The 27,342-nt window shown below is 44.4% G+C and overlaps 1 protein-coding gene across 3 annotated transcripts in view; it reads right to left on the reverse strand.

The window, feature by feature from the left end:
• The window catches only part of TSPAN4 (tetraspanin 4), a 410,086-nt gene that overhangs the window by 313,440 nt on the left and 69,304 nt on the right, over window positions 1-27,342 (reverse strand). For all 3 annotated transcript variants that reach the window (XM_035327287.1, XM_035327285.1, XM_035327286.1), the window contains exon 2: window positions 27,213-27,306. The gene's annotated coding sequence lies outside the window, so the exon portion shown is untranslated. The remainder of the gene's footprint in view (window positions 1-27,212; window positions 27,307-27,342) is intronic.

Consider the following 27,342-nt stretch of genomic DNA (forward strand, 5'->3'; position numbering starts at 1 on the left):
AGTCATAGAAAATACATATTTATACAAACTATTAATTAATCCCTTCTCGACATCTACTGTACCTGAAACATCTGGCATTTTTCTCTCTTAATCAACACAGTTCCCACAGGCTTCGTGTTTTAAACACAGTTACTTTAAATAACTCCAATCGTCAACACCAAATCATGTTTCGTGCCTTCAGATGGCTGCATACGTAATTACTAGAGACAATCCACAAATTGCCAACCCCTGAACACGTCTGTTGAGACACAGAGGCTCGGAGAGGACAGGCGTTGTTCTGCTCCTTGCCATCTTCTGCACACCTCCCCTGCTTTGCAGGGCTGTTACAAAGAGCGCAAAAGGCTGCTTGAAAGCCTTTATTCAACACCAAGTCACCTGCTTTACACAGCTCTCAGTGGGCAGCATACCTACAGACTAAGCAAGGTGAGTTTTCTCCTTCCTGTTCTCGTCAGGAAATAAAAACTCCCAATAAAGGCACCCCATGCTGCACAAACTGTTTTATTTTATCCTCTTACCAGCAGCTAAGGGAAGAAGGATGAGCTTCCTTTTCTCCCACAAGAAACGATTCCCTCTAGGTGTGGGAAATGCTAGCACAGCTCACGTGAAAGCCTAGTGCCTCTCTAAACGCTTCCAGTCCAGTGTTTTCAAGCAGAAGACTTCAGCTCGTGAATCAAGCTAATCCACCGTTTTTTCCAAGTTCAAGGTGCAAAGTAGGAAAGGCAAGTGGGCTTGAGAAACACCAAGGAACAGCTTGGTGCCCAAAAAGCTCTAAAAAGATCTCCACGTTTCTAAATGAGACTGGGGCTGCCAGGGCTATACCGGGGAGCTCGGCCCCAGGGTACTCTGACCTACAAGTGGTGGCTCACTAAGCAATCAGAGAGCAGGCATGGCACCAGGACAACAGGACAGAGTCAGGGCTGGGAGCAGAACAGCACAAGAGCACATCACATCCTAGAACAGAAGTATCTATACACCTAACCCCTCTGCTCTGGGAGAATGATACTGACCCTGCGCCCACCGGTGACGTGGAGCGCTCAGACTCCTGCACTGGTGTGAGCAGTAGCAGGGTGCTAAGCAGCAGCAATATTCGGTGGTTGCACTAGGAACAGGAGCGCTCTCTACCTCCTGTTTTCACACACAAGGAGTTCTTCCATATGACAAAAAGCTACAGAGCTTTCAAAAGCTCCCTCTGTGGGGATGCTGGGGCTGGCCTTTCCATTACACACAACAAAAAGTGTTTTCTCACCTCTGACTCTGAAATGAGTCCTGTTTTTAAAACAGCTGTCTTGCACCATTTGTCACTTAGGAAAAAGCGCTGAATAAATGGAGAAAACATTGACCTGTGGCTAAGAAAAATGTTGCTAAGACACACAGCTTAATTGCATCTGTCAAAAATGTATTTGTGCTCACTACACCTGATGAATTATCACTACACACCTTCTGACTGCCAGGCTGAGCGCTTTAAGGACAACACCAGTCTCAGAACTCAGCCACCTAGAAATCTTCAAGTAGAAGTCTATAAATAATAAATGAATAACGTGGGTCTTCATCCAGGCATCTTGGACAAACTCCTTGTAGCAACACTGAAACCATCATGCTTAAAAATTCTTCCTGAAGTTTCACATGAGGGCTTTATCACTTCCTCTTCCCCTCCTCAAACTTGTATCATGACTTGTGGAATGGTTATGGCATCCCACACACCCCACACGTGCCCCAGCAACACTTCTGCTGGAAGACGAGCCAGTGCCCTATTTTGTTCAGGTAGATATCTGCAGTATTTGATGAGCAATCAGTGATCTAATCTGCAGCATCTTTGAAATAAACTACATCTCAGTGACTTCATGATGAACCTTCTTGTGAAATAAAGCCAGCTTAATGTTTAAAATTCAGAAATCCTATGAATTTTATATAGGTTTGAAAAACTCCATTGCAAAACCATGAGATCAAGATAAGGAAGAGCACATGTACTCACTTGTTGCTTTAACTAAATGTTTTAGTCCAAATTAGAGACACTCATCACAGCAGAACTCCAGATTACTTCTCTAAGCATAGTTTGGGTTTTCCAGCTACAATTTTGTAAGCAGGGTGTCACAAAAAAGCATACCAGAACGCATCAAAGCGGAGACTTCTATCAAGGCTAAATTTCTTTATCATCTTCTCTTCAACCTCAACAGGGTTTGCTTGCAGTCTTTCAGAGTCTCCGTCAATACGCAGGCCTGTGCCTCCACAGTATATATAATATAACCCCCAAATCCCTTTCTAATATCTCCCCTGGTAACCCACCTAAGCTTAAAAGCAGGTTCTGGCTACACACTTCCAGAGGGTTATGTGAAATGCAATTACATTTCCATGAAGGTGAGAAAGTGCTTTATGTTCCACTTGAAATACCCTACAACGTGCAGCAATTATTCAATTCTTTTCAACCAGATCTTGGTCAAGCTACACTTTATTACTGATCTGACTGCTTTCAAGAATGCTTCTGTAATAAGCCATTTCATACAGCGTGTTGATATGGTTTACATGCTAAGTAAGGCTCTAAGCTGTAATTTAGAAGTGCTCTTATACTCTTGAGGAAAAGCTTTTCCTTAAGAATCAACTTGTATCAGTTCTGCTCTTTTGCTCATGAAAAAAATCTGTGCAAGGAAGAAGTGAATTTACAGTCATAGCTCCTCTTTTACAGCAGCAGAAGGCTCTCCACTTCTTCCAGAGAAAGCCACTTGGTCTCTCCTTGACTGACGAATTTCTAAAGCTCATGTTCAACCTACAGCAGGCAAGACGTTGCTCTGCCATTTGTGCAACTGTTACTGCATGAATGGAAAGACCTCCAACATTACCATGATAATCCTCAGAGAGCTCTCCTTTAGTTTTTATTGCCTGTGGGTAGGGGAAGTCCTTTGCCACTTTTGTAATTCCAGTTCCTGTGAACTGGGAGACGTTGATGTTCACCTCCTTGTAAGAAAGTTGAAAGCTTGTTAAGTATTTTAAAATTGCTGGATGGCAGATGCTAAGTATTTTCAGTAGGATTTCACACCAGTAAGATTTTAATTACTGCAGTTCCTCATTTTCTAGATTCCCTCATGAACAGACAGGCAGACTCTCATTTATTCACAGCTGAATACCCAAAATGTCATCTAAGGTTGAGATAGTGTTGTGTACGACTCCAGCCCTGGAGTGTGCTACGCTACGTGTTTTCTTGCAGAAAGGCACACAAAGACAGCGTATCTTTTCTGCTTCTCTGTGCCAGAGAAATGAGATTGACCCTATGTGAGACTGAGCACCACGAGGTACTCGACCAAAGTATACCCCGCTCAGAGCAATGCCTTGAGCTAAGCGACTTACTTACGTGGGTCTTATGGCTAACGCTAACTTTTGCAAAAACTGATAATTTAGGAGCACCACTCAAGGAGATACAGGCTTATTTTACTGAGAGCTGAACTGCAGCACAGGAAGGTGCACTTTCATTTGACTAATTCTGCAGTGATGCCCTATCAAGCTAAGTGTCCAGCGTACTGGACAAGCTGATAAAGCTTCCCTCACCGATACTGCAACTTCCCAGGATTCTCTTATCTTGCTACCAAGTTATCTAGACGTTGTCCCTGCACGGGCTTTGGCTGGAAATCTTAACTGCTCCTCAAACTTCTCTTCTAAGTTATCCCTAAGCTTTAAATTCAGCTCACAGCTGAGGCTGTCCTGCCACATACTTTATTCTTTGTGTTACAGTGACACAGGAATTCTTCACTTGAACTCAAGGTCTGGTTGTGGTGGATTTAAATTTTGTGCAACTCTTAAAATGAAGAGTCAGCGAGTGAGCTGAATGACCCCCATCCCCAGATCCAACTGCACCTGGGTCACACCAAGCATCAGCTCCTCCAGTTCTAGTCTTGGCAGCAGCACCCTTCTCCCCGTGTACGTGGGCAGCTTGTTCAACTTGCCTCGTGTGCATTGATCCCTGCCTCAGACTTTTTGCCACCACAGGAGACATGATGCAAGCACCTAAGAAGTCACTGTCTGGAACCTCTCTGATTTCATTACGAAATGGCTTGGATCAAGGAAGCCATCAAATTGGCTAAGAAAGATTCTGAACTGTGCAGCATAAACCATGAAAAAGGTCACTTTATGAGCACAATAATCATCTCCAGGATGGGATGCTCCAGCCTCAGGAACTTGTTTCCTAGCTGTTCTATAAATCTGGATTTTTACCTTCTGCCCCTCGGCTCCCCCGAGGCCAGCCCAGGTGACAAGAGCACAGCAATCACCACCGTGTGCTATTTGCTTACATTAGTGGAAATCCTCCTTGCCAAGGCAACAGCTACCGAAAGCTTTCACAGATGCTGCTTGTGCAGGATTATTAATGCACTTCCTGAACAATACTCTTAATGAGGAATGGTGAGACTTAATTAAAGTGTAAAATAATTAAAAGGCAATTAAGAGCAATAAGAATTTTCTGATCATTTTCTCCCACATTTAAAAATGAAAAATATGGGGGAGGGTACTGCCCAGTCGCTGTGGTTTTCTTTGCTTTTTAGAAAATGGAAGAATGAAGAAAAATATTAGACAATCAGTTAAAGGTTTGAACAAAGCAGGCAAATTATAGGCTGATACTGTAGACATAAAATGGCACATTTCTCATGCAAATAAAAATCCCTATCACACTTGATCTCAGTGTAAAAATGAAACATAATAAATACTAAGATACAAAACCACAAACATTCTGCCCATTGGTTTAAAAATAATCTCTTGTTCCCTTGACACTCATTTTGATGCTCTGGGCTCACAATATTTCCAAACCCACACATAATGATTTCAAACACGTGGCTGGGGCAGGAAACAAACATGATCTAACCTTGAAGGAGAAAAACCTTGAGAGCAATCCAGTTTGAGCTGATTTTCTTTCCTCTGTTTCAGGAAGAGGGGAGGAAGGGAGAAAATAATACCTTCTATGAAAGTTTTGTAGCAATAATTCAGTCAGAACAACAGTTTCACTGGTGCAATGAACAAGCCATTGAAAAGCTAATCCTTCCTGTTTCATTAAAAAAAAGGATTTCAAAAATAAAATCTTTTTCATTAAATCCTGAAAAATGTGTTTTTTCCTTCTGCAGCTTCTCCTACTATTTAAGCACTGTGAGATAGGAAACAGCAACTGATCTGTGGGAACAAACGTACAGCAGACTCTCTCATCACACGACGTGAGGTAGGCTGCTTTAGCTGTGTCCCATCCTTGCTCCCAGAGTGCACGTGGTGGAGCTCACAATGGTATTTACGGACAAAGCAAGCGTGCACGAGGAGGGCAAATGACATCCTAGTTGCTCTTGCGAACTGAACTCCATCTTTGACTATTACCTCAAATTACACATTCACTGAAGCCAAAGCATGTAGAGACAGGCACGTGTTTTTCTTATGAGCTTACCAGACAGACAGCTCTTGTCCACCTCCTCCTTCCATAGAGAAGAGGGAGCTTCTACTGCCTGAGCTGAGCACGCAGCTCTGCTGACAGTAACGCTCTGCATTGTCCCCAGGTGTTAATATTAGTAGTAGTAGTAGTAGTAGTAGTATTAACTGGGTCTTGCACCTCTCTGTGGAGTGGGACAGGCCAAGACAAGGCTGACAAAGAGAGCTGGCAGACAGATGTCAAAACAAAGAAGGACAAAAGAATGGTGTTAAATTAATGAGAAATGACAAGCCTGAACAGTGACACGTTTGCATCTTCCCGTGATTCACTCAGACTGCAAACTCCTGAAGGGAAGCAGCTTCTCCCCTTTCCTATCCTTATGGGTCCCTTCCAACTCGGAATATTCTATGATTCTATCTTCGCAGTGCCAAGTATCAGCTGGTACAGAACGTGATTCGTTTGACACAACGCCACCTCCAACGCAAACAATACAGCACGTGTGGTCTCAGCATGGACCTGTGACAAGCAGAGCTGAAGATGAACAAGAAATAAGATGCTTACAGTTTATGAAATGTATTATTCTTCTCAAACTCAGGGTGGCTCTGACTGTAAGCACAAAGAAATAAAAACAGGAAACGTGTACCTGTGAAACAGTTTACATGCACAGTGAACAAGCATCTGTAATTTTAACTGGAAGAATTCAGAGGAAGGAAGTCATCCTGGGAACCAGCCACGTGGCACCTCTCCAGAGCCCCTTCCTTCTCATCACTGCCAGCATGCTCCTTAGCAGTCCTGCTAACTTGCATCCAAGGAAATCTTTATCAGCACCTAAAACCAAGGTGACTGAGGCACTGCCACATCCTTTTCATTCTTCTGTAGCTTCTCCTCCTCCTGGAGGGAACACTTCCCTTGAGATTATCACCTCTTCAGGCAGAGAAACCATCACTCCAGGGGCATACAGCACCTGACACCTCAGGTCCCACACTAGTGCAGCCCTTGGACAATATGCTCTGGGAATAGTTACTCAAAACTCTCTGAGGTTGCCACCGCAATGATTTAAGCAGATCCCTCTATCGCCACGTCTCAGGAAGACCCATGGCAATGTTTGCTCGTTGTCTGGGGCCGAGGACACGAAGCTTTTCCAGAAGCAGAAGTGCTCGAATCGGTGTCGAAGTCAGCTTTAAAATAGGGATCGAGTGACAACTAGTGGGGATTCTTGTAAGTGCATCTCAGTGGTATCTCCTGATGTAATCTGCATCAAGACCTAGTCCACTGAAACAAAACAAATGCAGTCTAATTACCCAGAAAAGCCTTCCAGAAAAGCTGCATATGCACACACGATGACGCTGGGATATGTCCATACGACTCTCAGCTTTCTTACCAACGCCATAAAGCTGCTCGGGTACAGCAATTCTCACGAGCCCAGTAACCAGGAACAGGAGAAGCCAAGCCCACCCCCCTCTGGGTAAGGGAACCGGAGCACACAGGTCCAACCAGCCCCGTCCACTCCCAAATATCAAACTGGGAGAAGTGACAAGGGCAAGAACCAGAAACCTGGAGATAGTAGCGTGCTTCCTCCCAGTGCATCCCTTTCCTTGAAGTGTTCCAGCTGACTATCAGAAGCCTACGGCTCCCCAGCTAGAGGCTGGGATTGAACTATCATCTTTTAATAGTCCATGAATCTCTCCTTCATGTTTTCTTTTTAGCCCACGCATGCTAACAGCCCCAGGAACATGCTGTAGTAAAGAGTCCATGGTGCAGAAAAATAGGTTCTAATAAAAAAAAAAAAAAAAAAAAGTAATACTTCTTACTTCATCGGATGACTTCTGGTATCTGATTTATGAGGTGGTGAACAATCACTCCCTAATTTATCTTCTCTTCCTTCTTTATGATTTCATTAGCCTTCTCTTATGTCCTCTCCATATACCTCTTTCCCAGACTGAGTCTAGAAATTCATGAATTTATGCACAGAACAAAAATCTGTATTTTATTTGCCTCCTTAATCACCTCTGAACACCATGCTAATGTTTCCAAGTTTTATAACACCGTCACACTTCAGTATTACCTGGCCCTAGCACGACACTACAGCTCCAACATACTCAGAAAACAATTCTCCAATGCAAATGGATAGAATCAAACAGCACAAGAAATTGCAAAATGGCTTTTGAGGAAGTTTTTTGGAGTCTACCTTGCCCAGTCTTCTTGTCCACAGTGCTGCTGTCCTGGTGCACGGCCACTGAGACACCGGTGGCTCATGCTACTGTACCAGCCTCGGGGATTGATAAGAGGTAACAAAAGAAAAGAGAAAGAAAGAAAGATGGTAGAAGACAGTGCCAACTATGGATCTGCTTTGAGAATCCTGAATTAACATTATCTATTTGCTAGTTGCAGGGAGCTGTTTCTTTAAGGAATTTAAATCACAATAGAAAGGATACAGAGAAAGCTGTAGATCTGTCAACTTTTACTATTGTTATAAATCTCTCCTCTTCTTGAGGATAACTGCTGTGTCTTTCAAAAAAAAAGGGAAACAAAAAAGAAATTTAAGTTTCTGTTTCCCCTCACTGAGGGGAAAAAAAGCCTAGGAATTCTAACCCTAAGCGGTCATAAAGCAGAAGACAAATTAAAAATAAAACCCAGCACTGTGAAATAACCTCCCAATTTTAAAAAAGCTCCTGCTTTTGAAGTTATGACTTATTATCTGACTGCTCGTGGATTGGCTGCATTGTTGCAATGAGACCAGCAAATATGTCAATTAATTTATTAATACTTGCAGTTTCAATTTTCACGGCAGGAAGAGAGATATGAAATAGTGAACACGGGGGAAAAAAAAAAAAAAAAAAGTTTAATCTATCTCCAGAACACTTCATGTTTTTAAATCATCTCTCCACTCAATTGACATCCTGAACGCAGCCTGCTCAATACATAAATGCAATAAATTAACATGGGCTACAGATAAGATTCAGAGTCTGCAGAAGCTAAACTTCCCTAAAAAATAATCAAGACTTCTGAGCTACTTCCTGAGACGCCCAGAAAGATTTTCCAGGCATGACTCCAATCAGCAAACAACACAGCACTGTCCCCAAGGACACCAAGACAGAAAATGGGGCCGCAGGCACACGTTCAGTGCTTCCTGAAGGCAGGGTCACCAATGCCTCAGTGGAGATACCAAGGTATAGCCGTGGCTGGGTCTGATGTAGGGCAGTCACTCAGACACCAACGTGCAGGTTTGTAAGCACAGAAGAGTCACAAAGGCAGGTTTGGAAGATTTAATGACCACAGCTACTTCCCTTCTACCACTAGGAATGGGGCACCAGGGCATCTGAAGACAGTTTGTTTGCTCAGGTAGAGGTATTCCTTCAGGGGTCGGGACAGCAGATGCGGTCAGGGAGCCCAAGTCAGCACATAGCTAGCTGCTTTCAGTACTCACAATTTGGCAACCTAGACTGCTAACCTGAAGTAGAGGACTACATGAGTGCCCTGTGTTGAAAATAGGAGCAAGGACCTTGCAACAAGGCCACAACGCACATCACTGGGTCTTGGTTCTGCATTCTTTGCTCCTAGTTCCTCACGCTCACCAGGCCGTAATCTCTTCCTGTGAACACCCACCTCAAGTGCCTGAAACGGGACTAAACTGGTCAACTGCTCTAGCACAAATCCTACTCCTGTAAACTCCACATGGCTGTCAGGGAAGACTGAGCTGATGATCTTTGCCTGGCTGGATGTGCAGGCAAAGCACCCCCTCAGCCCAGCTGCAGAGGGCTAGCTGCCTGGCCAGTGCTACATGAGAGGCAAGCAAGTCATTAAACACCAAGGAGCTATTCAGAAAGTGGCATTCACGTAGGTGGGAGCAGAAACCAGAGGGGGGAAAAATTTGGAGAGAAAGGCCCAACACGTAAAGAAGTCACAGAAATACTAGCAGGACATACGGTACGGAGAAGCGCAGAGAAAAAGCCACAAGAGCTGACAAGAAAGAAGCATAAGAGATAGAAGAGAAAAGCAAAAGGTGGAGTGACATGTCATAGCTGTGCCTTCATTTGAGTGACATTTGTGGGAGTTTGGATGTAGATTGAGGGCAGCCACGGCCACCCATTTCTGTAGCAAGGCCAAGATGAAGGCAGGAGCCTGACATGCACAAAGGTCTGTGCTGCAGCACGTCTCACTTCTTGCAGTGGCGCTAGCCTTGTCTCAAAGGCACAACTAACACTGCAGCATTTATTAGCATCAGGTTGCTAAAATATAGCGATCCTTGCACAGGTGGAAAAAAAGAGATGCCTGGAAATCCATCTCACCGAGGAACAGAACGATCCTTATCTCATCGAACAAAGTAAGCAGAGCAGCAGAGGTTCCCCAAGAACGATAGGCAATTAGAGGCAGAGTCAAAACCTATCGAAAAATCAATGGAGAGATTCACAGTCCCACACAGATCCTCAATCAGGCCCTTTGCTTTGGTGCACGTACATCAATAACGGAGCTGGATACATCATCTCGCCACATTAAAAGGAAATAATCCCCATGTTAGAACAGGACTATGGTCAGCTAAACAGAAAGCATTAGAAGCAGATTCTGGCTCTGGCTGGGGGAGTGCAAGCGTTGGGAGGGGATGTAATACACTGCATCCTGTAAACAAAGATTAGAGGGGAAAAAAAAAATCTGTGTGAAGCCAGCCATGAGAAACATGTGGGTCCAACATTAGGGTGTTTATTCAATAATCCCACTTTAAAGGCTATATAAAGTATACAAACAACTGAGGCATATTAAACAATGAGATAAAAATAAGTCTGTAAAATTGTCTGCCATGGGAGAGGAGGGGAAAGAGTTTCTCCTTCAAGAAGGCCTTCATTGCTATTCGCACCAAAACCCCAGCTAGCTCCATTCCTCTCACCGATGAGGAAGCACATGCTCCTCTGACGCAAACATTCAAGTTCACTGCACTTTCGGAGGATGGGAGAGGAGGAGAGAGCTGACTCAAGCATGTAGTGGCCAGTAGTAGATTTAGATAAGCTATAGGGAATTATTTACTCTGAGGGGTGGGAGGCCCTGGCACAGGCTGCCCAGAGAAGCTGTGGATGCCCCATCCCTAGCAGCTTAAAGCCAGGCTGGATGGGGCTTTGGGCAACCTGGGCTGGTGGGAGGCGTCCCTGCCCATGGCAGCGGGGTGGAACTGGGCGGGCTTTGGGGTCCCTTCCAACCCAAACCTTTCTGTGGTTCTATGACCTCCTAGCTTATTGCTGACAGGAGAGGGCTAAGGGGAAGTTTAGAAGAGAACAAGTTGTCAGCTCTATCACCCCTTAACTGGTTCACCCCTTTGGTGCCTGAGGTGACGTGGAAGAAAACAGGAAGGAGGCTCTGTGGAAAAGTGTGACAAATGAACCCTCAGGATCGACAGAGCAGATGGGGATGGGGATGTCTCGGCACTGCAGGGCTGGGGTCAGCTACGAAGAGCTCTGAGAATGAAGACAAGTGCTTTGCACTTGGGTAGTGGAAAAGGAAGCCCTGGGAGGTGGAGGAAAAGGTGTTTAAAGCATTAAGCAAGAAATATAGTATTTGTAAATATTCTTGGAACAGAGAGAAAGCATGCAGCTCTGACAGACAACGAACTGTCTCAGGAGCCACACAGACTGGAATGAACTGCGCAGTTAGAAATTTTGCAGATCGCTGTTGCAGAACTGTACCTTGGAATCTTAACTTTAGAAAACCTAGGAGAACTGCATTTTAAGTCATGTCTGAGCTTGCAGCCAACCAGCCACAGCAGCCCAGAAGGGCACAGCTGCCTTCAGGCAGCCAGTGACGGCATTTAAGTTCTTCGTTGTCCCTTGAGGACACAGAAGGAAACTAACCTACTTTCATCTAGTTTGCAACGATAGAGCCTGGTCCTCAAAACTCGTGTTCTAACCTCTACTCCCCCATGCTTCCTCCCCTGTTGTTTCCCAAACCACCCAGGGCTGCAGGGCTTAGAAACCAGGCAGCCTGACACTACAGTCCAAGTTCTTGGTCAGGACGATGCACAGCTCAAGCAGCAAAGGAAGAGTGGAAAAAGCAAAGAGTCTTTCCTGCTGTCCATTAACAAGCAACCTGACTACCTTACCTCAGCAGCTATTCCTTCAGAGCTCAGCACACAACAGGTTGCAAGGCAGTCCTGCCACTAAGCCCGTTCCAGGGGCACAGAGAGCTCCACACCATACCCAGCACCAAGCTCCTAAGTCCTCTCCTCACTGGCCACAGACACGCTGTATTGATTCACGACAAGCCTGCAGCCACAAGAAAATACTCAGAACAGAACATGATTTTAATACAACAGAAGTTTTTTACTCAGACACTTGTTGCTTATCCCCGAGATAACTGCATGCAGTGCTCCACGTGGTACTTCATGCAAAGCCACTGCAGAACTGCCAGCTCCCACAGCGCGCCAGGGCTTGCACGACAACGTCGACGTGCCCAACGTGATACACATTATCGCCTCAGATCCAGCCCCAAATTACAGCAAATCAGCAGTAACAGCGTGCTAGCTGAGGCACAGGACCTGACCGTAGCTTTTCACGTGTCCTGCTGCAGCTGCAGAGATTGAAGCTAGGCAGCTCTGTACCTTACAGCTAAGAAGCTCGTTACCACAGCTCCGCTCACAACACGCACAAAGCTGCAGTCAGACAGCCTGGACTTCACTCCTCCAAAAGGCTTTGCCTAAAGCCCATGCACTGATGCCACACCAGGAACGATGCAGACCCGTGCAGCTCATGCAAGCCTCTCCCACTTGCCAGAGGGGGGGAGATCCAGGTTTCCCAAGGGCCTCACTGAAAGAGCTAAGCATCAATTATTAATTGCTCATTTATTTTCAAGACTGATGACATAATATTTAGCCAAGTAATCACAAGTTATATCAGTTAACTCTATAGATTCATTAAAAAAACCTCTAATGTTTCACATGCACTTGTAGAATGAGCGAAAGGAGTACACGGGGCTGAAGGGGTGGGCAGAGTAGAGCCATCCTACTCTGTATCTCAAAAAGCACGAACACTAGGACGGATATTTTGCTTTCAGGACAAAAATCAGCTCTTCCACCAGATCACATGGTTCTTAAGTTTAACCTACAGTAATGATGCTGGGACAAGACTTTATCAGGCACTAGGTAAGAAGCTGTGCAGAACTAAGAATACAGACTGCAGCTGGGATGAAAAGCAGCCTCAGAAATTAAGATAAGTTTTGTGAGGGGCGGGGTGATGACATCTTTCAAGTATTTGTACAAATTTTAAGTTTAACCCTAGGCTCTCCATTTTTTGCCTCTTTAGCAGCCATCTGTTGCAGCTAGAAAAGCTGACTACAGGTTTCTTCCACAAGAGCCTTGGGAATGGATATTTCAAGCTCCTACAACTTAGTTGGAAAGTGTAAGGAGGCCAAACTGTTGAAATAAAGATTTTTTTTTCTCCAGAGGGTTTAATTGAGGTGGACATGAAAAAATCCTCGATTTAGAAACAAGTTTTTACAAGCCTAGAAGAACTGCATGGATTGGATATTTGGAAATGCTGGAGAGAGTCATTGTTTTACCAGTCCTCAGCCACCTTTGACTCTTTCGGGAAGTATCTGCTCTTCATACTCTTTACGCATTATTTGGCTTGTGCTTTTTTCATCGCATATTCGTTTCCTCCTCCAAGTCACCATTAAGATTATAAACCATTCTGACACCAGGGCAAAGAGGTCTTTTTCAAATTTAAAGCAATTCATCACTGAACTAAGATCTGAGCTGCACTGAGAATAAACATGTTCCAAAAAAACATAGCTTTGAGTCTTTACACAGCCATTTGCAATGCCTAGTGCAACCATACAGTCCTGAGGTTTGCTTTCTCTAGAAAGGCTTTGGCACTTACATCAATCTCTGGGAACTGTCCTATCCTGCAGAAAACCCGAGTGCCCAGAGTGGTGATTTGACCACGCATTGCTTTGAGCTACAGACTTTGACTTTTGCCCGTGTGCTTGTGCAGAAGCCTTTGAGAAGCAGACATCTATTCTGACGCAGGGCAATAGCTACCCCGTAACGACAGACTCAACTGAGAGCGTGTCCCAGCTGTTTAAACAGAAAAATCCACGGGATAAATCCCTGGCACCTTTATTCAGCCAGGCTGGGAGGTGAAAAGAAGAGGTAGTATTTGATTGATTTCACAAATGGAGAACTGAAGCAGAACGTTTTGATATATAAAGCCACATAGGCAGCTAATCCTCTTGAGATCAAGTGAGAGTTACAGATCTAAGTGATTTGGCTACAACAGATATGTCCAGTTACACTAGATTTATGTTTTCCAGGGCAGTCGGGGATCAGCTGAAGCCTCAGCCCCAGTTTCCTACATCTCAGTCTCTGGCTTCAGGCTTGTGCAAACAGATGACTGAAGGCCGAGAAACTCCACCACCACAGTAAGGCTGGCTCAGGCTCCCACTGCTGCTCTGCCCTGCTCTATGGTGTGGGGAACAGAACCAGTCTCCTGCTGACACGTGCTGAGTTGCCAACATCTGTAGAAGAGCCCCTGAAGCCTAGCCCAAGAGCGTACAATCTCTTCTGACACATCTTAGAAAGCTGCAGGGCGCTACCCACCCGTTCCATCAGCCACAGAAAGCTAGCTGCCTTCCCTGCTTTGATGGGGGAGACAGAACAGTTCCAAGTCAGGGGTAGGTATATATCCCTACTGCAGGGACTAACTGCCCTGTTAGCGTCTGTTACGTCAGCTCGTCCAACTCTCCCGGTTTTGACGCTTTACTAAGCACCTAAGCTTCTTGAGAGAGATCATTATGCAGTAAGCCCTTTATGGGAAGTTATGTTTTAGATTTTTTTTATTTACAAAGCTTTGGGCCTTCACGTTTGACTGTAAGTAGGGCTTAATACATGAAGACCTGGAGAAAGCAGTATAGTGCAATCTCATAAACCCTGTATGTCAGACTTAGGAATGCGCAGGGATCACAAGAGAGGGACACAGGGGGCTCAAGCCTCAGAGCTATCTACCCAAAAAGCAACAAAGTCATGCACACAAGAGAACAGAAAAGGCAGAGTTCAAACAGGCCATCTCAGGAATGCCTTTAGTCCTGGGTACTGTGTACAGACGTAGTAAGTCAGCTCTGCTGTTTGTTCTTGGCTCTACACCTCATGCACAATGAAAGCAGGCTCAGTGCATACAAACCAGGGTGTAACAGCTCCTGTGATATTCCAAGTGGTACTTCTGAAAATAGGCTCCAGGACACAGGTTTAGGTCTCCAGGTGACACGTCCAGAAGAGATTGAGGTATATGCCAATACTTGAACGAACACCAGTGTTCCTGTCGGTCCCTTACCCGCAGCCTTCTTAGCCATCAAGCTCTTGTGATGCTTCGGAAGATCACATCTAAGATCATAATTTGAGTAGTTGTCATAGTGATATGACAGCATGCTGATAGAAAATGCAAACACCATACAAAGAATTGAGGAAACGACAAAATTCTCACAGCAACTTTAAGAATAACATATGCACCATGTGGATATGTTAATGTGCTGCCTTTCAGCCTCACAGGCTGGGCTGAGCGGTGGAAGAGGTATTTTTTTGCATGTGTTTTCAAGAATACTTATGGCCTTAATAACAGCAGCAACACTTCTTGCTCACTCTGTTTCCAGAATTCACACTTGGGATTTGCTGTCTCTAATAGGGAATGGAACTTGTGTGTCCTCAAAATCTTAGTACTGTTTGAAAAAAACATTGCTGTGTTAAAGTTTCACACCACCAGTGAAAGGCTCACTGTAAACAAATCCTCCCTGCTGCAGCTATAGTCCAGCCACTGCACACACTGCCCTGCAGCCACTTTTCTCTGATTTAGCATCACAGGCTATTTGGCTTCTCCTAAGGACCATTAAACTGCTGACCTCTCCCTCCAGATGACCTAGCGTGGCTTTGCCAGCTCTAACAGTGTGCCAGCCAGCTGGCTCCGGCATCGCAGTGCTTCATTAAAGCCCTTGAAGAGCTAGGACGTGGGGCAGGGTTACACAGCAATGCCATGTTAACAAGAAGAATTCTGCCTTTTAGGACTGGAAGTCAGGAGGGATGCACGAGTTTCTCTGGAAAAGCGTGTTGTCCCTAAACAATAAAACACAGCCCAGAAGCGGGGTGATTTCACGTGGCAGCATTCAACTGCCACCGCCAAGGATCTGCTCCCTCTGCAGCCTGGCAGGGCGCAGCACAAAGCCTCAGGAACCTCGGTGCTGATAAAAGGCTGCCTGAGTGGCAGGTTTACACCCTGGCCTCTCCAACACACTGACCTTGGCGAGCAGCTGTGAAATCTCCCTGGAACCTCCTCAGCTGCATGCCCTAGGCCGTGCTACTGGAAAAGGTCTCTGCACAGTGTTCGGCCCAGGTTTGACTGATGGACAAAAGCACAGTTTTGACTGCTGATGCTAGTCCACCGTGAAGCAGATTTGGCAGCAGACAGCCAAACAACAGGTAGCTGTAATTCCAGGAAAGTATCAGCCCAGCCCTGATACCGGCCAGGTATTGAATGTTTAAAGACTGTTTGGCTGAGTCCTTTGCTTGTTTTATTCAACGCAGCTCAAAAGAACGAGTGCTGCATTGCTTAACCTCAGCTGAGGCTTTGACCCCAGGTCCTCAGTACCTGTAAGAGTATCTGTTTGATTCAGCTCCCCTCTCCCTAGCCCAGATTCATCATTTCCAGCTAAAGGAAAGGACAGTAGACGTGCCAAAGCCCCTGGGACTCAGAAGACAAGATGAAATGGAAATTCTTTTATCTTTTTTTTTTTTTTTTTTAAACAGGCTTATACAACTGCTATGGTCCAAATGAAACAAGATGGGTTCTTAAGAGGCGAGGTCCCCTGGTACAAAGCACAGGCTGAATGTTATCAAGATGGTACATGCCAGTCATTAGGATGCTAGTTGGCCCTGACAGAGCTCTGGTGACTGAAGTGAACATCCTAGCTGTCACTACCTGGAAGCACTGCTGCAGGGAACGGCTCCAAGGAGTCTAAAGGAAAGAAGAATGTGTGAGGAGGTAGAGAGATGTGGGGTCTTTATAGTTCTCTACAGCTGTCTGCATCACATATTTAAACAAGAGGAAAAATACTTCTTTCTACATCATGCTGCTAAAAATTCCAATAAAATATCACTTTGGGTAATTTACATTTAAATAGGATTTGCTCATGAAGTAGATTATTTTGCTGGTCATGTTTACAATTACTTTCCATCCCCATTCCCAGGACTCCACGACTTGTTTCCAGTATCATCTTCTCTTTCCCCATCTCCCAACCTATCCAACTGAAACATCCAAAAACATTTACCTTGCCAAATTTCCCCACCAACAACTCTTTCCTGCTGCTCTCTTCCCATCAGAGCTCTACTTCATCATGAGAAATGCCGGTGTGTTGAATGTCTTTGTTCATTTGCTAGATGGCCAGATTTGCCATTCACTCACTGGCTTTCCACCACTTTCAAAGCAGGGAATCAAAACTTTGAGTGCTCAATGTCCACGAAGAGCAGCTGCTTCCAGTTTTGGTTGGACAGCATCCTCATGGGGCTGGGGGAATGCCAACAGGGAGGTGTACAACTGAGGTTTGGAGTAGCTATAAATTAAAGAGAAGACTGAGGGTGATCAAAACGTGGTTTGCTGAAAAGTAAATGTTACTTGAACACATTGATTAATGCTTGCAATGCAGGTGAGTCCTCCTTCCTTCCTTGCACACCATGTGAATTCCCAGCCATGGACAGACACACAACAGGACCACAGCTCCTTGCCCTCTCTGCTGAACAGAACTGTTTCCAGCTAGCCTCAGCTCAGTGCCTCAGAGTCACACTGTAGAAGAGAATACCTCAACAGAGCCAGAAGGATCCTGGAGAGCCAGCAGAATTTGTGCCTCTCCGCTGCACACTAAACCTCATTTATAAAACAAACATGACTCAAGAGTGCGTGCCTCCTATTGTCACTTCCATCAAGGCCCTGCAACCAGCTTCACTTTCCTTTGTAAATGGGTTTCATTGCTTCGTAAAATGGATGTATTAGTCATGAATAAAAACCAAAAAATTACTGGGGAGGGAAGCAATACTAAATGTACCACAGTCAATAAAAGACAGAGGAAAAGAAAAATATTAGCTGGAGAGTTCCAAGAAGGTTAGTGTTACAAAGCAACAAAATATTGGCTTTGACACAGGAAAAAGCCCTCCTGAATACGAATGTGTTCCATACAGTGACAAAGAAGCTACACTTACCTCAAAGGAAACTAAGTAATATACCGTAGCACCTGAGGAAAGGGAGGAAGGCAGAAAAGGAAGGCAAAGAAACAAACACAAAGAGAATGAGGCCACCAAAAACTGTTTCATATAGATTCTTCTGTGTCAAAGGAGATTTATACCTTCCCCTTGGAAATTCAGCATTCAGGAAAGTGGACTTAGAAGTATAACTCCATCATAATACCTCTTTCCCAGTCCCCAGGGAACTATAATACTGATTTACTGGTCAAAGAAATAAATGTGTCTCTGAGTTCCATACAAAGCACTTTTTCCTTTCTGAAGTTAATCCAACTCTAAGATGGATAAGCAAAAGGCCAACGCTAGTGGAAAAATACCGCAGAAAGTACTCGTGTAGATAAAAGGAGCTTTCTGAAGGCCAATGCTCCTGTCACGATGGAATAATTTCCGTTCTCTAGACAGAGAGTTAGAGAATAAAAGCAGAAAAGATGCAGCGCACAACCTGCTTCGTGGGTACCAGGATGTCTTTGACAATGCTTTGCCGAAAATACCTAATCAATCAAACTGAAAAGCGGAAGTATTTCATACGGGATTCATCTGAGCAAGCGTCAACATGGACTCCTGCACTAGTTGCCTGGGCTGCCAACAGAGTTGCTGGAGAGCATGAAACACTTCCAGGGCAGAATGAATTTTGTGCTAAAGCAGTTGTCTAAAACAAGGTCAGACGAAGTGTGTCCTAAAACATCTCCTTCTTACTGACTGGAAGGACAGTGCACGTAGCTCAGGTGCAGAGAGCTAGTCTCCAGGCATCTGAAGCTAATGGCAGATTCACTTCACTGATAGCACCATACCTAACTTGAGACTCAAGTTCAGACACGGAGTTTGCAAAAATGAATGCTCTTTCTGTGCTGCCTGGAAGCCTTACTCTGGAGAAAGCAAATTCAAGTCCTGCTTTTCTGTACAATCTATGCTACCAATTAAAATAAATCAAGATGTAGCCCTTACAGTTGCAGAGATAGCCTTTTAAACACACCCAAAATGCAAATGAGAGCAATGCTCTATTCATGAGCCTGAACATTGATACAAACAGCACTTCAGTGATGCTCAAGAGCATGAAACGAGCCAGAGGAAAATTCTCAAGACAGAGTTTTGTCTCTTCAAAATTATCCCTTAGATTCATGTTGGCAGGTCTGCCCCTCAGCTTTTAATCCTGGGTTCAACTGTTTCTTCAAGGGGCAAAGGGGAGGATAAACCCCTGCTACTGTTAAAACACCTTTTTTTTTTTTTTAGATAGGGGAACAAGACAAATTAGTCCTAAAATGCAACATAATTATACAGACTGCAAGTGTCCAAATCCATGTCCTGGCTAAAGAACTCATAGAGCCCTCATTGAGCAGGGCCCCACTGAAATGTCACAGGTGTCCCTTTACCTCTCCCCGTTCAGGCCCCATCAGACATCTGGATGGAAGCTGGTAGCAAAAGCAATCTGCACAGCCCACAGACCTTCTCTGTACACATGCGAGAGGCTCTTTGGGAAAAGCACAGCCAGAACAGGGTCAATCTTCACCAGGATTCCAGCAGCCCCCTGCTGCTCACTATCTTCTCCGCATGCTGCTGAGGATGAGAAGCACCCTGGGTGCGTGTCCACGTCTGAGAAGCAAAACATACTTGCCTTGTACAGACTAACTGTACTGGAAGTACGGCTCTCACCAGCCTGTAGGATGAACTGTGTGCTCCCTCCCTTTGGGAGGGCTGTGCACAGCTGGCACCGAGTCTCTCTTCAGGCAGAAGTATTTGCTAATGCAGCGGTCATTTATTCCACGCTGGACTGAAAGCTCTCTGGTTAAGGACTGTCTTCTTGTCCTGGCGTTCTACATGGTATGAGTATAGCATGAGTTGCTAGTCATGGCTCGTAAATGTTTCTGTGGTGCAAATAAATAAATCGGTCTTACTCAGACTAAATTCCAAATAAGAGGCTGTTTCCAGGCAGGAAAGAGGCATAAGAGACATATTCAAGATTACAAGGGTCGAGCTAATCTCTCAATTCAAAGTAAACCAGACGCTGGCCACCTTCTTTGTCAAGGACAAAAAGCTATGGGGAAGCTGCTTCACAACTCTGAAGCAGCTATTTATTAAAACTGAGAGATTACTCCTACCAACAAAAGGCAAAGGGACTCCAGAAACATCTCCTGCAGTACACATGAGAAACAGTCCAATCTAAGCCTCAATTTCAAATGCTAATTACTTTCCAGAACACTCACCTGAATTTTTCCAAGCTTCCACAGAGGATTAAAAAATAGGCTGGTACAGACATCTTCAACTTTTCCTCCTCTGAATTTATATAAATTATGTAATTTTACTTTTAAAGGACTACAGCAAGTGACTAGAAGAGAACTGCACAGTGAACTTTAACACTACATTTGATATAGCAGGAAAAGAATACTTTGAAAAGCAGCAGAGTATTTTTCTTCCTCCCCAACAGCACGAAGAAAGAAGGTAGAAAGGACTATAATTGTACACCTGAAAAGTTATTCAAGGATAATGGGATGTGTGGCAAGTTACTTTAATGGCTGAGTTTATGATATACTTCAAATGATATAAAGGAGCCCCAGTGCACAAGGATGGCTGCCATCTTAGAGAAGATGAATACATTTAAAGATGGGTGCTTTCTTAACGTATATATCCGTGTATCCAACAAGTTGTATGAGCATAGTGGCAGAGCAATCTAACAGGAAGGGGGCTCAAGCAAGGATTTCAGTTAAAATCCTCACTCCTCCCCCCCCCCCCCCCAATAAATAAATAAATAAATAAATAAATAAAGCTAGGACATTTACTTCATTTTAGGACAAACTGATGACTAGCATCCTATCCTAACATGAACACACTCAGTGAGACCACTAAGCTCAGCTAGATATCACCGCTGTTTCAGGTGGGTTTTGGGGGCCACCAGCTGATCTCCACCACCAGCTCTGTGCTACCATCACCGTCACCCCAACAGCTAAGCAGAACGTGTCACCAGAAGCATTTAGTAAAGCACAAGGGCTCAGCTAGGCCAGACAAAATGCCATTGCCCCCAGGTTGAGGACAGATACAGAGAGCAATTATGCAGATTGCTCTTGGACAGGCACAGAGCCTGCAGAACAACCACACACCAGCTCCTGACTTTGCCTTGCTCACAACCACATCCCTCTATTCTTCAGTGCCAGTTGAAGGGAAATGCTACTACACAGAACAGTGGGAGAAATGCCTCAAGTCTTCATGATATACAAACCCTGAAGGAATGCGCATTATAGAAAGATTTAGTTTGCTGGCATGAAATCAAACGTATAAACCAAAGATTATTCACAAAGATCAAGACAACCTTCAAAGAAGCCAGAAATCCAAGGGGAGGCGAAGTATTTCCAAGTAGTTCCACTTTCCTCACACAAGCCAGAGAAGCTCAGAGAGAGGGTCATAAATAATGGACTTTATTTTCATTCTTTGCATATATTCTTGCTGGTGCAGTGCCCAGTGTGATCCAGGGATGGAAGCTGATAGTCAGACATTTTTGGATACTGAAAGATACCTTAAAAGGGACCTTTACTTGGAATGGGAGTGCTCAGATTCTGAAATTCAGATCTGGATAATTCACTAATTGTTTTTACATGTTCTACAAGTATAAGAGCACTTCCAATAAAATGAGATTTCTGAATAATAAAAGCCTCAAGTAAACTCACACACACACAAAAAGTGCATTTCAAGATGCAGTGCCTAAGATGTTGCCTATTCAAACTAAGGTACCTATTTAAACATCAAAGGAACCATTGACAGAACTCCCCTAAAGCAGAAAAGAGTCACCTTTACTGATGTCTTCAGAACAAGACCAGGAAATCTTTCTCAAATGTGTAACCTAGCTTAAACCGCTATTGATAGCTAGATGCTGAAATTAGTGTTACTGAAAGCAGCCCTTTCCCAGCCACTCGTATTGTGAACAGTTCTGGTCACATTACAATTCAGAGATGATTAACTGAAATGAAAATAGGTGCACAGAAGTGCTGCTAAGAATAAGAGGCCTATCTCGGGAGAGCTCGGCTTGTTCAAATCGGCAGAACACAGCCTGATAATGGACAGGATTGGTCCCTGCAAATAGACTTGGCTGGGGGAAGTAGCAAGAAATAAGAAGAGCTGTTTAACCCGCAGAGTGATCCTGGTGCAGAAATGAGCTTAGATTCTTGTGCTGGAGGTCAGGAGAAGCTGAGTATGGAGCAGTCATCCTCTGGAGCAGCCTCTCAGTGGGAAAAGCAGAAGAGGAGAAGAAAGCGGATAAAGAAAGAATTTGAGAGTCTGCAGAAAGGGCTCCTGTCCCATGTTGATCCTCAACAGCAGGGAGCCTTCCCTGGGACAGAGGCTCGGACAGTCAGGTTGTCTTTTCCAGCTCTGAGCTCACACACAGGGTTCAGTAACTTGGTAACTAAACTAGCAAGAGAAAAATTAGGAACCTCCTGACATGGAAGGATGGGGAAAAACAGAATTTATTTCCAAAACAGGAAAGGGTTTTTTGTTTGCTTGGGTGTTTTGTTGTTGATGTTGTGTGTGTGGTTTTTTTGTTTGCTTTTTTTTTAAATAAACAGAAGTGTGATGTCTGTTCTTTGTCAGTTCTCCAGCAGCACAGGAGAACACACAACAGGGTCAACACGTTTCAAGAAGAAATGATTCATGATGCAGTCCTGAGAAGCCTGTACAGTCAGACAGGACAAGCTCTCTGCTCTTTTGCTGCCACAGGGAGACTTCACAAGTTCTGTTGCAAAGATGCTTCATCTCCCATCAACAGAGGGAGGAGAAACCTTCACAGATGCTGAAGAACCAATGTTAAAGCCCAAGAGATTCAGGGGGAATGAAGAAAGCAGCAATTCTCTGCATTGGCCAGATGACACTGGCTGCTGGGCTGTCAGACAATCCAGGGATCTGTGCTTCTTTCTGCAGACTCGATCCACAGGCCCTAGATTCATCAACCCTTTCTACAGCACACCAAAATCGGTAATTATATTAAAGCTCAAGTCATATCAGCCTAGTAAGAAAGGTGCTAGTTGCTCTTGTTCTCTCTAAATCAGAAGCAACTTACCATAAAACCATCAAAACATCCATCCTAGGACTCAGGAGAGTTTGACTCCCTATTCAAATGAGTTACACCTGACATAACCCCCTAACTCTTAGTCTTACCTCTTACCAGATATACTTTGGGATCTCAGCGAGAACATCCACCTTTGGTGGCGTAGCAACATCTAACTGACATTCCTGTTTATACCAGAATCCTTCCCTTCTCTGCATCTTGCCACGCTAGGAGCTGTGAATGCAAACTATCACCAAGCCCCACCTTTCCTTGGAAATTACGGGCTAAACCCTAACAGAAGTAACCAGGAGAAAAAGTCATGCAGGAAGGAAGAAAATTCAGCAGAAGTCATAAGCTTTCCATAACCGCCTCATTGTCTCAGAGGCCCTCATTCTCCCCTTCTGCACACAAAGCTTCCCCTCTCTGGAAAGTGTAAAAGGACTTCTGTGTACTCAGAACTGCAATGTGAAAATGAAATTGTGTGTTGATGATCTTGAAACTGATTTAATGAAGCAGTTTAATTCCACCCTTCCTTCCTCCCAACTCCACCCTCCCCTCCGAGGAAGGAAATTTGTTTGGGTTAGCGAGGTGGGGGGAAAAAAAAACAGGCTAAAAATAGACTTTTTGCCTTAAAAAAAGTTAAAGCTACAAATAAACAGCCTGAAACAGGAATGCTATTAATCTACCCTCCAAATTCCTACAATGCTTTCTTGTTCAGTTCTTCAAAACGTTTTCATAAGGATCAATCACACAGCGTTATTTCTGCAGAGCTGGTGGTACCCCCAGAACTGCCTGCTTCCTTGCAGCCTGCTTCCTGCGTTTTCTCAGATAGCTGGCTCTGGCATGAAGAAGAACAAGTTATGAGCCAGGATGAACCAAAGATATAATAATACAAGATTAACCACCAGCATATTTCAGCAGTGCCCTTGCATTCTAGGAGCCAATGTGGAGAGAGAAAAGAGGGGAGGGGGAAAAAAAAGTCAAGGAAGACTGAAGCCCCTTGGCAGAGTTGCTTTTCATTCTCATATTCCCAGCTTCCCATAGCATGAGGCACCACAGCACGCTGCCGTGGACTGCCACAGATACTGCTATGATACCTGATGAGTTACATTTCAATAAAATAAAATAAACAAGCAAACAAAAGCCACCTCCCCCTTACAGTAGATGAGCCCTCTCTGGAAGGAGGAAGGAAATGGCTTGCTTTCATCTCAGAGTTCAGAGGGAATGTTTTATAGCTGTCAATCCTATCCAGGTTCTACTCATTGACACATTGGAGAGCGCATCTGAGTTAGGCTGTGCAGCCACAAAATAGCCAGTCTCTGAAAAAGAATGGTGACATTTCGAAAGCAGAAGTCTTTCCTGAGACCCCAGAGTGAAGCCAACACGGGACAGGCAGGCCAGCTGAGTTAAACAATGTGACCAAACAAGGCAAAGCATTGCGAGACAGCCACACGAGGAACAAAGCTGCTGTTAGTGGAACACCAGGTGAGGAACGTGAACCTGAAGCTGTTTGCATCTGCTGCTGTCCCAGGTCTAAGTGAGCATTTTCACTCGAGAAGGCGAGATACACTGGGTGCTCAGAGCCAGACTGGATGCTGGGATGACACCTGGCATCACTAGCATGGTACACAACCTCCTCCTCACTTCCCACCCATCTGCAGACTGCTAAACAAACTTCAAGGATACAACTTGGGCTGGGCAGAAATACTAGAGAAAGGTATCCTAATACTTATTTCTTTAACTGCTATGCTGGACCTTCGCTAGCTCTCTATGTTTATCCTCAGCTCCAATCCTAGATGGGAAGAGTCCTTTAACAAAAGGGAAACAGGCACGGAGACTAAGTCACACTACTGAATTCTCAGAGGGAATCTGCATGTAGACCAGAGCGATGAAGCTGGATTTGCAGAGCTCGTAATTAGCTTCCAGATCATTCTCCTTTCAAGAGGTATACGTGCCGGCATGCACTTGTGCAGCTTACAAGAAGCCCACTGGCTAAACAAAAGGCAAGTCAGCAGCAGAAAGACAAGGGTGGGCACAGGTCAGCGTTAGAAGCACGTGCAAGGCATCCAGCACCACACCTGCTCCACAGAGAGCCTTGTTCAAGCAGCCACAGCTGCAGCCTCCTGCCTCCGCAGGGTGCGGTAGCCAAGTGTTATAGCACAGAACAGGCTTTCGACATCACCCCCTGATGCAGGCTAGTTTTAACTAGTGGAGGTGGCTTCCACGGGTTCAACCTGGATTCAATTTTCTTAGAGTGCTGTAAAGGATCAGAAGAGAATGGACATCAGCTCAAGAGGAACAGAAAGCAGGCTTAAGTGTGTGAATGCAATCCTGCTTTCAGTTAAAGTCAAGAGCTTCAAAAAGCAGCCTGGAATATTTCTTTGCAGAAGCAAAGTCCAGGGCTCCTTTACAGCACTCAGCTCAGTGCATCTCTAATGTGCATACCAGGCACTGCTCCCAGTGACATCCCTTTACGACTCCTTTAAGATGATACCACCACAGCTGCAGATGATTTTTCTGAAGTTTAATTGATCTAAACCAGCATGTCTGCACTACGACCAGGAAACTCGGCTGAGTATCTGTCCATGCATCAAGAAGCTTCTGCTAGGAGCAGTGCTCTGTCAGTTGACATAGGACGTGTCTCACTTAAAGCTCTTCTCCCTCCTACATTTTACTCAGCATGAATTCAGGGTCTAGTTGTCAGGCAGAATGCCTGCAGGCAGGACCAAGGATCTAAGGGCTTAATGGGGGAAGGAAAGGAGAGAAATCGAAGGCAGCTTCTTTGACAAGATCATGATACCTTCAGCAGAGGTATCTGCATCATTTGCAGATTTCCTAGAGAAACTCAGAGGTGAGTACAGAAACTGAGCTTCAGCCTTTTATCTTTTTGTGATTAGAACAGTTATTTCTGCACAGCACTAAATTAGAAGGAAAAAAGCAGCAAACTAACCACCACATACAATGCTGAGTCCCCCATCACAGCAGCACCAAGTGTGCTGTACTTGCTCACAGAGACAGGAGTGGAACTCAGAGAGTTAAGAAATCTTTATCACAACGATCAGGAAGAACAGTGCTAACGTGAGGCACACCACAGCCTTGATCAATACTTCTAATACATAAAATATGCATCTTAGAGGGCGTCTGCAGCACTGGAAGCAGTCTTCCAGCTGAGCAGTTGCTTTTCCTTTGACTCTGCCTTGCTTCTAACTACTTTTCATTAGAAAGATTACCTTCACTCAATATTCAATTTCTGACAGGTATTCACTGCAAATGCTGCAAGCTGGCTGGGTCCTTCCAGGCAGAGAAACAATAGCTCTCTAGAAAGGACCTTCTTCCAAGTCTTTTTTTCTAAGTCTTATATAATTTATGCATCAGCAATATTGACAAAGGCTAGAAACATACTTTTAAACCGTTTTTTTCCTATATCCTTTCGGAGGATATGGGGCCTTTCCTTTTAGAGTTGTTTCCTCCTGTTGTTGTCATTATTTCTCAGGAGACTCAGTTACCTGAGCACAAACACTTCCCTTCCACCCAACCCCCAGAACCCCAAATCTATAGCATGTCAATATTCAATGTCATTTAATTGTACAAGTGTCCTAAGATCCCTTAAGCACTTACCTTTTTGTTTGTTTGCTTATTATCTCAGGCATTCCTCAGAGCAAACACTTGCACAGGCCTAGACTTACTCCTGCCCCTCTACTCTTGGAAATCTGATTCCCCACATGAGATACAAAACCAGAGATGACTTTGCAAACAATCGTTATGTCATTTTAAGCTGTGCAAAATATCAAATATCACTTCAACGCATTCTACTGTGTTATTGATAGAAGAGAATTATTGATAAAAGAATCATAGGCAAGTTATGTGAACATTCACAGGCAGCTGGTTGGACTAGGGGAACATTCTTCTTCACTATTTCATTTAGGTAGGAATTATTAAAAATTAATGGAACAAGGATTTTCAAGAGTTCATTTGGTATCCAAATAGCATTGGTCAGCAAGCTTCCTTACAGCGCTGAGAATATTCCAGCCTCTTGTTTTAAGAGTACACCTAAGAACAGGTTCAGCAACACTCCAGCACTGTGACACCTTCTCCTTCCACCTGCCTATGACTATTGGTGTATGACGTGCTTTCTTCTGGCACTCTGAACCAGCAGACAAGTCAATTTTCTTTACTCAAGCAATAGTTTTCTCTCCTCCATTTAATTAAAATAACTACTTCAGAAGCTGTTTCTCAGGAGCAAAATATTTGATCCAGTTCTCGTTTTGGTCAATGGATAAATAAGCAGAACAATCGAAGTATGACGGCCCCACCTCAAGACACAGCAAAACTTGAAAGCTTTCCTTTTCTGGCACCTGCACAATACCAAGCTGCCAGTATGAGGGGGAAAAATACCCATTTGGCTTGGGATTGGTAAATCAAATCTTTTGTGGTAGTAAAGTGAATGGACAAAGTCTAAACAGAGGATACGATCATTTTCATTGATTACAATTAATGAACCCTCACTGGAGAAAATAGAGTATATAGGAGAAACTCACTGCGACTAGTGGATTTACAGCTGGTACACGAGATGCAGCTGGAAGGTGCTGTTGATCTCCCAGAGCAATAATGTCCAGTTCTTCAGAGGTGCTTCTGCAAGAGACAAAACAACAGATTTCTGAGTAAAAC

Source organism: Oxyura jamaicensis, chromosome 5, assembly GCF_011077185.1.
Source record: "Oxyura jamaicensis isolate SHBP4307 breed ruddy duck chromosome 5, BPBGC_Ojam_1.0, whole genome shotgun sequence".
NCBI classification, from domain to species: Eukaryota; Metazoa; Chordata; class Aves; order Anseriformes; family Anatidae; genus Oxyura; species Oxyura jamaicensis.